General features: G+C 45.5%; 1 non-coding gene across 1 annotated transcript; it reads left to right on the top strand.

Moving 5' to 3' along the window:
* The first annotated feature begins 9,388 nt into the window (after positions 1-9,388).
* On the top strand, positions 9,389-9,460 carry trnas-cga (transfer RNA serine (anticodon CGA)). The gene has a single exon. It is a non-coding gene; the product is annotated as a tRNA-Ser (tRNA).
* Positions 9,461-16,471: the final 7,011 nt, after the last annotated feature.

Genomic DNA, 16,471 nt, shown 5'->3' with positions numbered 1-16,471 from the left:
GAGTCGCACATAGACAGCATAGTGAAGAAGGTGTTTGATATGCCTGCCTTTATTGGTCAGTGCACTGAGTGCAGGAGTCGGGAGCTCATGTTGCGACTGTAGAAGACATTGGTTAGGCCACGTTTGGATTATTGCATGCAATTCTGGTACCAGTGATCCCACTCTGACACACCATAAACCAGAGATAGTGACTGAAATTGACTCGGATATAAAATCAAATCATTAAATCGCTGCAGTGCAGAAAGAGGCCATTTGGACCATTGAATGCATTGTGTACAGGAGTTGGGAGGTCATGTTGTAGCTGTACAGGACATTGGTTCGCCCACTTTTGGATTATTGCATTCGATTCTGGTCTCCCTACTATCGGATAGGAACGATGTTGTGAAACTTGAAAATGTGCAGAAAAGATTGATAAGGATGTCGCCAGGGTTGGAGAGTTTGAGGTATAAGGAGAGCCTGAATAAGATGGGGCTGCTTCCCTGGAGTGTCGGAGACTGAGGGGTGATCTTAGGGACATTTATAAAATCATGAGGGGCATGGATAGGGTAAATAGGCTAGAGGAAGTGGTGGAGGCTGGTACAATTACAACATTTAAAAGGCATCTTGATGGGTGTGTGAATAGGAAAGGTTTGAAGGGATATGGGCCAAATGCTGGCAAATGGGACACTAGATTTGTATAGGACATCTTGTCAGCATGGATGTGTTGGATCATAAAGTCTATTTCCGTGCTGTATATCTCTATGTCTATTTGATAACAGATGCTTTATTGCTGTTGATGTAAATATTGTTAGGGAGAGAGGATTCCTCAAGTAGGGGATGATAAGAATCCTGGGACACCCCTAATTCTGGTTTACTATCTAATGAACACACTTTAAGCGCCAAATGTGCATTTATGTATAATTTTGTTTCATTTTTCTTGTTTTATTCAGTGCTCCGATGACTCGACAGTCTGGATGGTTGTCGGGCTGAGAACATTGTGGAATGGGCCTTGATCGACTGAATGTTTTATTGCTCTGGAAGGTGTAAAAGGGGCTCAAAGTTTCAGCAGAAAGCCAGCTGAGCTGAGAACAGACAACATCTTACTCTGTGGGAACAGGGAGAAGAGGACAGAGAAATCAGGACCTGAAATCCGAGCTGACACCAGAGTGCCATGTCATTAGTGCTTTGATTAGCAGTGCCAACCCTCTACCTTTGCCTCGCTTCCTATTCAACTTGAATGCCACGTACCCCCTCAATATTCAGATCCAATCCTTGTCATCCTGAAGCCACGTCCCTGTAAGGAGTTTCAGATCATAATTATTCTCTTCAATGTGTGCAGTCAATACATTCAGTTGTGTTACATTGCAGCACACATTCAGCCATACAGTCTTCAGTTTCAATTCTTGTGTTCTGTAGAATCCAGTTTTGATTGATTAGATTCGATTCCCTACAGTGTGGAAACAGGCCCTTCGGCCAACAGGTCCACACCAACACCTTGAAGAGTAACCCACCCAGACCCATTTTTTTCTGATTAATGAACCTAACACTATGGACAATTTAGCATGGTCATTTGATCTGACCTGCACATCTTTGGACTGGGACATTTACTTTCCGTGTCCCTTTTCTATCATTCTCTGATGTTCATTTCCACATCACTACATTGCTGACCTGCCTTGATACGGATTGGTCATTAAAAAATCATGTTCCTACATTAGCAGTAACAGAAGCAGGAGTAGGCCATTTGGTCCATCGAGCTACTCCACCATTCATTAAGATCATGGCTCATCTATCCATCGTCTCAGCTCCTCTTACCTGCATTATCCTGACTATCCTAAATTCACCTACCGTACAGAATCCCATCGAACTTTGTCTTAAATGTGGCTGCTTCTACTGCTTCCTTGGGCAGAGAATTCCAATGATTCACCACTCTCCGGGAAAAGCAGTTCCTTATCCTCTGTTAAACCTACTCCCTCTAATCTTGTGACCTAGTCTCACTCACCAGCAGAAACAACTAGATAGGGTGGGTCTGGGTGGCATGCTCGTCGGATGGGTCAGTGTGGACTTGATGGGATGAATGGCCTGCTTCCACGCTGTATTGATTCTATGATTTACCGCAGTTGTGTTTGCCATTGACCGCAGCACCAGAACCTCCCACCTTCTGCAAATCGAAAGACAAGTCCCACCCTGCCCTCTTGTACGTGTATTAACTAACTGCTTAATCATTTCTAGTGAATCCAGCCCACACCTCCCGCTGCTGCCAGTTACCTTTACAAAGCAGAATGAGACAATGCTATACCTGCAGTACTGAAAATCATAAGGCTTCTAACGATAACAGTTACTGATTCACCACTCCCACTGAAGGACAGCATTGGAAATACAATGTTGGAGGCTAAAAGAAATGAGCAGTTTAAAACAAAAACTCACGTAACCCTTCACTCGGCTCCCTGCTCAGCACACTTTACTTAAATCACTTCAACTCCACATTGCAACAAATTCCCACTTTCCACCAATATCCTGAATGTCCTCACTCACTCAGTTGCTGTCTCACAAATGAAAGATTTCATTGTAGCTTCTGCTCCCAGTAAGGAGAAAACATCTTTGAAATCTGCTCTGAAAGTCACAATCTTCACAATGACACTTCTGCTTTCCTTCAGTCTAAATTGTCCGTGCTGACCAGATATCCCAAATTAACATAGTGTCATTTGTCAGGACATAACCCATATCCCTCTCAATTCTCCCTATTACCAGATGCCTTTTAAAATGCTTTAATTATACCAGCCTCCACCGCTTCCTCTGGCAGCTCATTCCATACACACAACACCCTCTGTGTGAGAAAGGTGCCTGTAAAGTTCCTTTTAAATATTTCCCTCTCACCTCAGACCTATGCCCTCTAGTTTTGGACTCCCCTACTCTGGGGAAAAGACTTTGGCTATTCACCCTATCCATGCTCCTTATGAACTTCTATAAAGTCACTCCTCAGCCCCCAATGATCCAGAGAAAACAGCCCAGCCTATTCAGCCTCTCCATATAGATCAAACCCTCCAACTCTGGCAATAGCCTTTTAAATCTTTTCCAAATCCTTGCAAAGGTTCATAACACTTATCCTGTAGCAGAGAAACCAGAACCGAATGCAGTATTCCAAAAGTGGCCTAATCAATGTCCTGTACAGCCGCAACATGACCTCCCAACATCTGTATTGAAATGCACTGACCTCTAAAAGCAAATATACCAAACACCTTCTTTGCTATCCTGTCCACCTGCGACACCACTATGAACCAGCACTCTAAGGTATGTTTATTCAACAACACTCCCCATTAAATGTGTAGATCCTGCCCTGATCTGCCTTTCCAAAATCAATATTTCAAAATGTGGTCGAGAAACGTATATGCCGTGATTGAATGGTGGAGCAGATCTGATGGGCTAAATGGCTTCATTTCTGCACCTATGTCGTATGGTCTCTTGCTGTCCTGGACACAGTGAGAGAATTGGAAGCAGGAATAGGTCATTTGTATTTCCAACTGGCACCAGTATTGAACAGTTCATAACTGGATGTAAATATACCTGCATCTAGATGGATAGGCTGGGACTTCTTTCACTGGAGCATCAGAGATTGAGAGGTGACCTCAGAGAGGATTATAAAATCATGAGAGATATAGTTCAGGTGAACGGCAGGTATTCTTTTCTTAGTGTGGGTGTTTCAAGATTAGGGAGCAAATTTTGAAGGTGAAGGAAGAAATATTTTAACAAGACATGAGGGGCACCTTTTTTTTGAAGATAAAGAGGAGTTGGTGAGAGGAATCAATGTCCAGAGGAGTTGCTGGATGCAGGTACAGTTACAAATGTTGAAAAGACATTTGGACAAGTACATGAATAGGAAAGGTTAAGAGGGATATAGGCCAATCATTGGCAGGTGGGACCAGTTTAGTTTCAGAACACCGCCAGCATGGACTAGTTCGACTGAATGGTCTGTTTCTGTGCTGTATGATTCTATAACTGTTCTTTACTGGTCTTAGAACTTTTCACAGTCAGCGCATCGAATCTCCCTCACTCGATGTCTCAGTATTCTTCCTGCCACAGGACTGTCCAAACTCTCTCAAACAAACAAAAGCAAACATGACTTCTTGATTGGAATGGCTGCTGATATTCAAGTCCCAATGAATCAAGTGGCTCTGTCAGAATTTGATGTATCATTTGTTTTCAGATTTCTTTCTGCACGTCTTCCTGCAAAGAAAAATCACAAAATAAGTGATCACTGTCAGTACAGTTAATGAACATAACATTGGTGGCAATTCCTGTAGATTGCGAGATGTCTGTTGATCACATATTATCCAGGCCACAGAAACCTGAAAACCCTCATGCAGTCAGATAGCCTTAGCTGTGCATGGAGGAAAACTTCATTTCGGAGACAATAACATGGAACAAACTGCCGACAAAGATTCTGAAAATGGAGCTGAATCAAGGATATGAAAATGAAATGTTAAGGCTGCTTGAGAAAAGAAAGGAAGTAAAATTGCTGAATGACTTCCTGCTGACCTATTAAATAAAAAATTATGACAAAAAAGGACGTAACTCCATTACTACATTAGAAGGTGAATAATAATTACAGCAGAAACTTTTACAACAGCCAACAATACCAGATATACACCATATAGAACAAAGAACAAAGAACAAAGAAAGTTGTTCGGGCACGGTGGCACAGCGGCACAGCGGTTAGCACTGCTGCCTCACAGCGCCAGAGACCCGCGTTCAATTCCCGCCTCAGGCGACTGACTGTGTGGAGTTTGCACATTCTCCCCGTGTCTGCGTGGGTTTCCTCCGGGTGCTCCGGTTTGCTCCCACAGTCACAAAGATGTGCAGGTCAGGTGAATTGGCCATGCTAAATTGCCCGTAGTGTTAGGCAAGGGGTAAATGTAGGGGTATGGGCGAGTTGCGCTTCGGCGGGTCGGTGTGGACTTGTTGGGCCGAAGGGCCTGTTTCCACACTGTAAGTAATCTAATCTAAAAAAGTTTACAGCCCAGGAACAGGCACTTCAAGATTGAGCCGATCCAAATGTACTGTCTCAACCTATCGGTCAATTCCTTTGCATCTGTATCCCTCTACTCCCCACCCACTCATGCATTTATCCAGACGCATCTTAAATGAACCTACCGTGCGTGCCTCTCCTCTGTCTGCTGGCAACGCGTTCCAAACGCCCACCACCCTCTGTGTGAAGGAAAGCACGTATTTTCTTTGAATAAGTGCTGCCCTTGCCGCGTTCATTGAAACGGAATCGCGTTTCATGAAGCCGCTTTTTGAGAGTATTGACTGGCCCTTTTTGCACCAGACAGTGGAAGAAACAAGGGCTCGTCCGAGATTTGAACGCGGGATCTCTCGCATGCCCACGCACCAGTCGGCCCGATGTGAGAATCATACCCCTAGACCAACGAGCCACAGGCCCCAGGGGGCCTACATTTTTTTGAGCAATGTTCAATCCCTTAAATTTTTTTGAGCAATCCCTTAAATACTGCTCAGTTCCTTGAGAATCTAACCTTTTCGTTGTGAACATGAGGAAAGGAGCAATCCTTTTCTAGGGTGCAAACGGTATACTTGCCAAACTGAGGGAATACACATGGAAAATAGCTTTAAGAGAGATAGAAAGTATTTGAGCACCATTGAAGTGTCTGCTCCCTCCCTGGATTCACTCCAGTTGCTACAAGTAAACAGTGCTTCACCCACCCCTACCTCCCCTTTCCCCTCGCTGCTGGAGGATGGTATATGGAAAGGGGGAGACATTGCTTTACTCCCAGATGTTGCCCAGAGGGAGGGAGTTTCACTCTGAAACTGACAGGGCTGCATCCGCATTGTGACGTCAACAATGGAGGGCGGGCCGGACAGCTGTCCTGCATTTAAGGCACGTGTGGAGGGGCGGGCACTTTGCAAATCCCACTCTCCTCCAAGTCTATGCAGATTGAGTTCAAGCAAAGCAAGGGGTTTAAATATACTATAGAAAACCTCCTTGTGCCGTGGGAAAACTCCGGCCGCGGGAAATGCAGTGTTACAGATTCAAAGTAACAGAAGCAGGAGGAGACCATTTGGTCAAGCCTGCTCCGTCATTCATTAAGATCACAACTCCACTAACCTGCACTATCACGACTACCCTTAATTCCCCTACCATGCAAAAAACCCATCCAACTGCGTCTTCAATAAACTTCATGAAGCTGTCTCAACTGCTCTCTTGGGCAGAGAATCCCATGGAGTCTCACAGAGTGACACAGATGTACTGCACGGAAACAGACCATTCGATCCAACTCATCCATTCAGCCAGATATCCTAACTTAATCTAGTCCCATTTGCCAGCACTTGGCCCAATTCCCCATAAAAACTTCCTACCCTCCAACCTCCAACCCTGGCAACATCCCTGTAAATCTTTTCTGCACTTTTTCTAGTTTCACAACATCTTTCCGATCGGAAGCAGACCAAAATTACATGCAATGTTCCAAATGTGGCCTGACCAATGTTCTGTACAGTGGCAACATGAGCTCCCAACATCTATCCTCGATGCTCTGACCAACAAAGGAAAGCACACCAAACGCCTTCTTTACCATCCAATCTGCCTGCGTCTCTACTTTTAAGGAACTATCAACCTGAACTCCAAGGTCTCTTTGTTCAGCAACACTTCCAAGGAATTTACCATTAAGTGTAAAAGTCCTGCTCTGATTTGTTTTTCCAAAATGCAGCACCTCATATTTATCTACATTAACCTCCAACTGCCATTCCTCAGCACATTGGCCCATCTGATCAAGGTCCCGTTGTGATCTGAGGTAACCTTTTTTACTGTCCACTGCACCTCCAATTTTGGTGTCATCTACAAACTTGCTAACTGTACCTCCTCAGTTGACATACAAATCATTTATATAAATGACAAAAAGTAGCGGACCCAGCATCAATCCTTGTGACACACCATTGGTCACAGGCCTTCAGACTGAAAAGCAACCCTCCGCCTTCTCGCCAGTTCTGTATCCAAATGGCTAGTTGTCCCTGCATGCCATGAGATTAAACCTTGCTCACCAGTCTCCCATCAGGAACCTTGATGATCGCCTTCCTGAAGTCCATATAGATCACGTCCATCGCTCTGCCCTCATCAATCCACTTTGTTACTTCTACAAAAAACCCAATCATGTTCATGAGACATGATTTCCCAAGCATAAAGCCATGCTGACTATCCCGAATCAATTCTTGCCTTTCCAAATACATGTAAATCCTGTCTCTTAGGATTCTCTCCAAAACCTTGCCCATCATGGATGTCAGGTTCACTGGTCTATAGTTCCCTGGCTTTTCCTCACCACCTTTCTTAAATAGTGGTACCACATTAGCCACCCTCTAGCCTTCAGGCACCTCACCTGTGACTATTGACGATACAAATATCTCAGTGAGAGGTCCAGCAATCACTTCCCCAGTTTCCCACAGAGTTCTAGGGTACTCCTGATCAGGTCCTTGGGATTTATCCACTTTTATGCATATCAAGATATCCAGCAATTTCTCATCTGTAATATGGGCATTTTTTCAACATGTCACCATCTACTTTCTCATATTCTCGATCTTCCATGCCCTTCTCCACAGTAAACACTGATGCACAATATCCGTTCAGTATTTGCCCCCCCCCCCGCCCCCCATCTTCTGCAGCTCCTCACAAAGGCCGCCTTGCTGATCTTTGAGTGGCCCTATTCTCTCCCTTGTTATCCTTTTGTCCTTAATGTAATTATAAAAACCCTTTGGGTTATCCATGACTCTATTTGCCAAAGCAATCTCATGTCCCCTTTTTTGCCCTCATGATTTCCCTCTTAAGTATGCTCGTACTGCCTTTATACTCTAAGGATTCACTCGATCTCTCTGCCGATACTGATATATACATCCTTCTTTACCTTAACCAAAATCTCATTTTCTCTAGTCATCCAGCATTCCCCAACCTACCAGCCTTTCCTTTCACCCGAACAGGAATATACTCTACATCAGACAATCACCTGATGAAGGAGCGTCGCTTCGAAAGCTAGTGTGCTTCCAAGTAAACCTGTTGGACTATAACCTGGTATGGTGTGATTTTTTAACTTTATACTCCCCAGTCCAACACCGGCATCTCCGAATCAGGAATATACTGTGTCTGGACTCTTGTTATCTCATATTTGAAGGCTTCTCATTTTCCAGCAGTCCTTTAACCTGCGAACATCTGCCCCCAATCAGCTTTTGAAAGATCTTGCCTCATACCTGAGTCTTCCTTCAATTTAGAACCTCAACTTTTAGATCTGATATATTATTTTCAATCACTGCTCTAAAGTTAATAGAATTATGGTTGCTGGCCCTTAGGTTTTGCACCCTCGCCAGTATGTACATCCACATTGTGAATTAGAAAATGTCCTTGTACACACTTAACAAATTCCTCTATTTGGCAGATAGGTAAATGGGCAGGAGTTATACCTTGGGTCCACTCTTCCTTCATTCCCACCAAGCCTAACCCCATTCCCACCCCAATAGTCCAACGGCACTTTCACCTGCAACTGCCGAATGTGTGACACCAGCCCATTTACCTGCTCCCTCCTCTCTATCCAAGGGTCCAAACTTACCTTCCAGGTGAAGCAGCACTTGACCTGCACTTCCCACAACCCAGTCGACTGCAGTTGCTGCTCACAACGTGGCCTCATCTACATTGGGGAAAACGAAGCATAAACTGGGTGACTGCTGCACAGAACATCTACGTTCTACCTGCAAAAAAGACCCCGAGCTTCCAGTTGCCTGCCAATTCCACACCCCACCCTGTTCCCTGGCCAACATCTCTGTCTCAGGTTTGCTGTAGTGTTCCAGCGAAACTCAGCACCAGCAGAACGAAGAGCACCGAATATTACACTTGGGGTGCATACATCCCTCCGGTCCCAATATCGAATTCAATAATTCTCGAGCCTGAAATCCATCGTATCCTCGTCCCTTCCACACACACCAAGCCTTGTTATCACATAGTCTGTCATTACACACTACCTATTCTTAGCCACGAACAGTCTCCATACACCCTCCCACGCAGATCGTTATCAACTCCCTTTCCTGTCCAACAGTTCTTCCCTCGCTTTGGGCTCTGTCCTGATCTATCATTAACTGCATCCGCGTTCCTCCCACAATATCTCCTGCATATAAACCAACGTTTTCCCAATCACCATCAGTTCTGTGGAAGGGTCACCGGCAACTCCTGCTTTTTTTTTGTTATACAGCATCCACAGTTCTTTCACCTTTTTATTGAGGCAGAGTTTGGAAATTGTTTCGAGAGACAGAAGGAGAGAGAGACAGAACAGACATGAACTGTTGATCTCCGTTGTTCCTCAAAATGGAAAATCATTCCAGTGCGATCACTTCCCTTAAGCATGAATAGAGGACACACGCATTGCGTGAGCTTGTGGCGCAACGGTAGCGCGTCTGACTCGAGATCAGAAGGTTGCGTGTTCGAATCACGTCACGCTCTCTGACGTCAACTTCTTACATTTTAAATCAAGAAATAAGTGCGTTCACTCCGGATATCTGTTGAGCCAAATCTTCTTTGCGGAAACTTTCGATCACATGTGAAGCTTTGCTGTCAGTTTGATTTGTGAACACTGTGTCAGGGAGGTGGTGTGCCCATTGTTTGGGTAAATGTTCAGCACCCACAGTTCATCACGGGATTTAAACATAGCCGCCTCCCTCTGGGCAGCCGCTTCGTTCAGTTGGTGACAGCGCGGTGTGAATAACATAATACCGATACTTTAACAACATAATCCAGAGACTCCCAGCTTTATGTTTCAATCTATCAGGAGAGTGATAGCGAGTTCAGATAGAAATGTTTCCCACCAAGAGCAAATCTTTTCCTCTCACTGGACACAGTTAAAATTATCTTTATTCAACAGGAGGAGCGGAAACTCTAGTCCGACGGCCCCTCTCAACATTAACGGTGAGCCTGAATTTTATAAACGGCGTCAGTAAAATCCAATGCCGGACACTGATTTGGTTCAATCGATTTTTTTGCCAAGCGTAATTCACCGAAACAGCGTGGGGAATTACTGCAGGGCCTCCTGCGCATGGAACACACCGCAACTGATGTGTTTCACCTTCACCCCCCCTCCCTCCCTCCCCCCACCCCCAGTTTATTCCTATCTCGGAGAAGAGAGGTTTGATGATTCGGATCATAGCAGCCAGACAGAGAACAGGAGAAGAGCACTCAGCCCTTCACAAGCTTGTCACCACAGCTGGGTCATCGTGGCCCGTGTATCAGTATGGGATAGTAATCTGCATCTACTGACTGGAAGCACAGCAAATTGGAGTGCTGGTGGGACTATCACACAGGAGAAAACGGCTTCGACCTATCAACTGCGGTGGCTCCCAATGCGCAACTCCGCTCACCTCAACTGAATAACTGTAAACAAATTACTCAGTGATTCAAAGGAATACTCGGTTTTGAATCTGCATTGTGTCATGTATCTTCGAGAATGATGTCAAAACACCTTCATTGCTGTGATGGAGTATCCTGTTGGGCAGAATATATCCGTTGTCAAATTTCCTACGTTCTGTTGGTCCAACTCCGATTTCACTCGGAATCACGAAATGTGTGACAGCGCAGACTGAGGCTACGCGGCCCACCTTAGCTCTGCTGGCTCAACATAATTTGTAAATAAGTGTCTCATTCTGCCGCCTTCTCCCTGTAAGTCTGCACATTGTTACATTGCTTATGCCAATCGAATTCCCTTTTGTGTCCATTGAATCTCCCTCTTTGTCACTGTCAGACAGCGACTTACTGACTCCACTCCCTGTGCGAAAACGGTCTTCCTAATGTCACTTTTACTTATTTTCCTGATGACTTTCAATCTCTGCCAAATCATTGTCGATCCTTTCAGGCCTGGGAGCATTTTCACTGCATTATTTCCTCTGTCTAAAACCCTCATGACGTGGAAAACTTCAATCAGACCAGCTTTCAGCTCTCTGTTCTCCAAAGAGAGCTGTCCCAAATTTTCCAATCTCCCTTCATTGCTGACATTCCTCAGGACGGTACCTGTTAAGTGCTGTCTGCAATCACTTCACTTCCCCGCTTCCTGAAGTATCACCCTCAGAATTGAGTGTAATACAGGTGGAGGCTTCATTCAGACTCGGATTGCGCGGGCGAAAAATCTGCAATACTTGTTTTCACTTTGAACAAGTATTTCCCTTCGCCGTGTTCACTGCAATGGCAGCTCTGCGCCGTCCCTAGTTCAGGCAGTCCGGACCTTATTTAACGAAGCGGCTTTTTGAGAAAATTCATTGGCCATTTTTGCTCAGGTCAATTTGGGAATGATGGTTCGCCTGGAATTGGAACCTGGGAAGTCTCACACGGCTGCATATGCTCGAAGACCCAAAGCTAGAATCATACCCCAGACTAACGAGCCACCATCCATGGGTGCAGCCACCTCCGGAAGCAGCTGAGACTTGCTCAGTACGAAATACTTTGTACATTGCTCCCAGAATTGCAAGTAGGGAAGAGTTTCAAGAACATCTGCTTCTCAATCTGTCTCCCTGCTCCCAGGACGCTGCTGTTTGTCCCGTCCCCAGGGACCGGGTTCTCTCCTCTGGTGGATAATTGAACCATTTCGTTTCTACTTGCAAGCTGTGCTGGTGGAAGGCAGAGCCCATTCACTCTTCTGCTCTCTCACACTATTACGTGAGGCAGGAGAAGTCAGTTTCAGTCATGCGTAGGAAATGGGCAACTTTGAACTTGTTCCAAAGGTCTTATTAAAGGAGAGATAGAAAGATGCTGTGCTGTCAGGACAGAGAGAAATGGACACCGGAGACTCTTCCCTCAGGAAAATTGATATGAGTGCTTTTTTGTGCAGCCTGCTTGGTGTTCAGAATTTGTCTTGATACAGCAATCCTGCAGGAAGTCTTTTATTATACAGCTGTTGGTTTCTTTACTGCAGGAAATGGACTAAAACAGCAAGTCATGTGTTTCAACTTCACCGGTTCATTACCATCTCAGAGAAGAGGTTTCATACGAGATCAGGACACACCGACAGAGAACAGGACAAGACAACTCAGAGCTCCACAAGGGTGCCAGCGCAACTGTGTAAATTTGTCTTCTGTATCGATGTAATATATTGAGATCAGATATCCGAAGTTTTGGGAAACAAATGACATGGCAAGGAAAAGAACAGAGCGCCGTTATAGAAATTTGGACACTCAGGAATTCGTTTGAAAAGCAAGATGCTGAACAGAGTAACATCGCAAATGAAAGTCGCTTCAGGAGACACTGTACAATAGCAGAGGATGGTTTCGATCCATCGACCTCAGGGCTATGGGCCAAGCACACTCCAGCTGCGGCACTCTGCTACGACGCACAGGGGCGTTTTCCACGGGTCCCTTCAGCCTTTCGTCTGGCGCGTGGCATGCACGTTCGAGACTAATGTCAACCTCTCCACTGCTGTCGTCTTATATGGTGTTTCGCAAACGTATGGAGGCTGTGTAAATATAAACTCTTTCTAACTTCCCACATTCTGTTGGTCGAACTGTGATTTCACTCTGAATCATGTGCCATAGCGCAGACAGACGCCATGCGGCCCACCTGCGCTCTGCTGGGTTGACACAGTAAGTAAACGTGGGTCTCCATTCGTATCATTCTCTTGCCTTCTCCATGTAATTCTGCACATGGTTACTTTAAACATGACCACCGAATTCCCGTTTGCGTCTAATGAACCTACCTCTTTTTAAGTGTCAGTTAGAGATTTACTGACCCCAAACACTCCCTGTACGAAAGCGTTCTTCCAAATGTCACTTTTGGTTCTTTTCCCCATGACTTTAAAACTCGGCCGATCCTTTCAGGCGTGGGAGCATTTTGACTACATTACTTTCTCTGTCTAGATTCGCATGACTTGGAAAGCTTCAATCAGGCCAGATTTCAAACTTCTGTTCTCCGAGGAGAGCTGTCCCAAATTTCCAATCGACCCTCACCGCTGAAATCCCAAAAACACCGCAACACTCACGTCAACCTGTTCAACGCTATCTCCAATCATTTCACTTCGCTGCTTTCTGTCCCATTGGTACTCCAGGGAGCCCAACCTTGTTAAACGAAGGTGCTTTTTGAGAAAGTTAAATAGGCACTTTTGCACAAGTCATGAAACGCGGACTCGCCCGGGATTGGAACCCGGGATCTCTCGCAAATTTGCATCGGCGGAGACCCAAAGCGAGAATCACACCCCTAGACCAACGAGCCACACCAGAGGTGTGCCTGACCCCACCCACCCCCCTCCGCTCACTCTACCTCTTGAACCAGCTGAGTCTTGCTCAAAGTGAAGTATAGTTGACATTGAACATGCTGGGGCTGTTTTCTTTGGAATGTCGGAGGCTGAAGGGTGACTTTATGGAGGATTACAAAATTATGAGGGGCATGGATAGGATAAATAGGCAAAGTCTTTTCCCTGGGGTCGGGGAGTCAAGAACTAGAGGGCATCGATTTAGGGTGAGAGGGGAAAGATAGAAAAGAGACCTAAGGGGCAACTTTTTCACGCAGAGGGTGGTGCGTGCATGGAATGAGCTGCCAGAGAAAGTAGCGGAGGCTGGTACAATTGCAACATTTAAGAGGCGTTTGGATGGATATATGAATAGGAAGTGTTTGGAGGGATATGGGCCGGGTGCTAGCAGGTGCGACGAGATTGGGGTCGGATATCTGATCGGCATGGACGGGTTGGACCGAAGGGTCTGTTTCCATGCTGTACATCTCTATGACTCTATGAACAGCTGCTTCTCATTCTGTCTCTCTGCTTCCGTTTGCCTGTCCCCAGGAACCACGCCATCTCTACTGGCAGAAAATTAAACCATTTTCTTTCTAAACTTTTCTCTGACACCGGAGTGACCAGTGACAAGCATTGCCCTCTTCAATATAGGGTACAGAGAACAGGAGAAGACCCCGCAGACCTCCACGAGTGTGTCATCTCAACTGTGAGCATTGGGCCTGTGTATCAATGTGAAATATTTACGTCGAAGTTTTTTGGGAAGCAGATGAGAAGGCGAGGTGCACAACAGTGCGCCGTGATACGGGAAAGCTGCGAAAGACGACATTGAGTGAATAGGAAAGAGTTGGCGGGAAAGAGAGCAATGTACACTGGAGACTCTGAGCCAGCTGAAACTTGCTCAGTGTGAAATACATTCCACTTTGTTACAAGAATTGCAAGCAGCAAAGAGTTTCCAGAACATCGGCTTGTCGTTCTGTCCCCAGGATGCGGTTTCTGACTATGCGGATCGTCTTGTTATTCACGTCAACCGGCGATTTGAAACCGGGATCACTCGCACGTCTGTGTCGAAGGAGACCCAAAGCGAAAAATCATACCCCTCGACCAACGAGCCACACAGCAGCCATGTCTGCAGCCCCGCTCTACCTCTTGAACCAGCTGAGTCTTTCTCAGAGTGAAATAGAGTTGACATTGAACAGGCTGGGGCTGTTTTCTCTTGAGCCTTGGAGGCTGAGGGGTGACTTTATGGAGGTTTACAAAATTATGAGGGGCATTGATACGAGACGGGCTGAAAATGTGTTGCGAGAAAAGCGCAGCAGGTCAGGCAGTATCTAAGGAGCAGAAGAATCGATGTTTTGGCCATGAGTCCTTCTTCAGGAATCCTGCCGCATTGATAGGAAAAACAGACAAGGTCTTTTCTCTCAATTGTGGGAGTCGAGAACTAGATGGCATACATTTACTGTGAGTTGTGAAAGAAATTAAAGGGACTTAAGGGACAACGTTTTAACGCAGAGCATGGTCCGGGTATGGAATTAGCTGCTTGAGGAAGTCGTGGAGGCTAGTATAATTACGACATTTAAAAGGCATCTGGATGGTTCCATGTATTGGAAGGGTTTAGGGAGATATGGGCCAAGTGCTAGCAAATGGGACTAGACTGTTGAGGATACCTGGTCAACATGGATGAGTTGGACTGAATGGTCTTTTTCCATGTTGTAATTCGTGTGACTCTGTGGACTTCTCTGCCCAAGGGAGCAGATGAGGCAGCTTCATTAACTATATTCAAGACACAGTTGGATGGGATATTCCATGGAGGGGAATTAAGGGTAGATGGAATAATGCAGGTAGGAGGAGCTGAGATGATGGATAGATCAGCCATCATCTGAATGAATAGTGGAGCAAACTCGACAGGCCAAATAGCCGACTCCTGCTTCTATTACTATGATACGATAACTCTGCATTTCCCATGGCTAACCTGTCTAACCTGCACATCCCTGGACATGTTGGGCAATTCCAAATCAAGGCAGGTGAGCAATGTAGTAATGTGGAAAGTGAATGTCAGAGAACAATAGAAAGGGACAAAGGGAATAAATGTACCACTAATCAAAGCTGGATTGAAAAGATCACAAAAATTGAAACTAAAGACTGTGTCTGAATGTGTGCTGCACTGTAAGAAAAGTGAACGAATTGACTGAAGAAAATTAGTGTGACCTGAGACTCCTTACAGAGACGTGGTTTTAGGATGACAAGAGTTGGATCCTGAATATTGAGGGTACGTGACATTCAAATCAAATGGGAAGTTCGGTAAAGGTAGAGGGTTGGAAATGCAAATCAAAGCACTGATAACATGGTAGTCTGGTGTCAGCTTGGATTTCAGGTCCAGATTTCTCTGTCCTCTGTTGGTCTCCCCGTTCCCACAGAGCTCGGTGTTGTCTGTTCTCAGTTCTGCTGGATTTCTATTGAAGCTTTGACATCCCCCGCCCACCACCCCGCCCGCCCAACCGCACCCACACCCCCCACCCCGCCCCGGTCTTTTACACCTTCCCGAACAATAAAACATTCAGTCAATCAAGACCCAACCCACAATCTCCCAGCCTGTCAACCATCAGACAGAGAGAGTCATTTGGCGGGAAATAAAACAAGTAAAGTGAAAATGTGAAAATCATTGTTCTCATGTTTCTCTCTGAGGTTCGCACTGCCTTCACCTGCCCAGTACCCAATTCTGGATACTTGGAACTCTTGCACAATTAAATAATGAGAAGTTCAAATCCATTATGTCCAAATCACACTGCAAACACCACTCTCCAGCACCACTTCCATCTATCCTCATGCCAAATGTGTGAGGCTGAAGTAGCCGCTTGAAAGCTTGGTAAATGCTTTACCACTCAGAAGAGCTACCAGCTGCATGTCCACACTTTCATTGGGACCACCTCTTCAAATCTCAGGAATAATTTCTGACCCTGCCCCACCTCAGTTCATCTGCTTCTGAAAATTACACTATGCCTTTGTCACCTCTTGAGTTTGATTCTTCTGTCACACACCTGAAGGCCTGAAACATTCTCCTCCCCATAAATCTGGATCATCCAAATCGCTAAACAAGAAACAAATAACTGTGGATGCTGGAAATCTGAAACAGAAACAAAAACAAAACTTGCTGGAGAACATCAGTAGGTCTGGGAGCATCAATGGACAAACAGTACAGTCAACATTTCAAGTCCAGTGACCTCCTTTCGTTCCAGATCACGGCTGCTTCT

The sequence above is a fragment of the Chiloscyllium plagiosum genome, unplaced genomic scaffold (genome assembly GCF_037043375.1).
Source record: "Chiloscyllium plagiosum isolate Xiang-an unplaced genomic scaffold, Cpla_swu_hap1 HiC_scaffold_27, whole genome shotgun sequence".
Lineage (NCBI taxonomy): Eukaryota > Metazoa > Chordata > Chondrichthyes > Orectolobiformes > Hemiscylliidae > Chiloscyllium > Chiloscyllium plagiosum.
The sequence above is the reverse complement of the archived record's forward strand: the minus strand, read 5'-3'. Positions and strand labels throughout refer to the sequence as shown.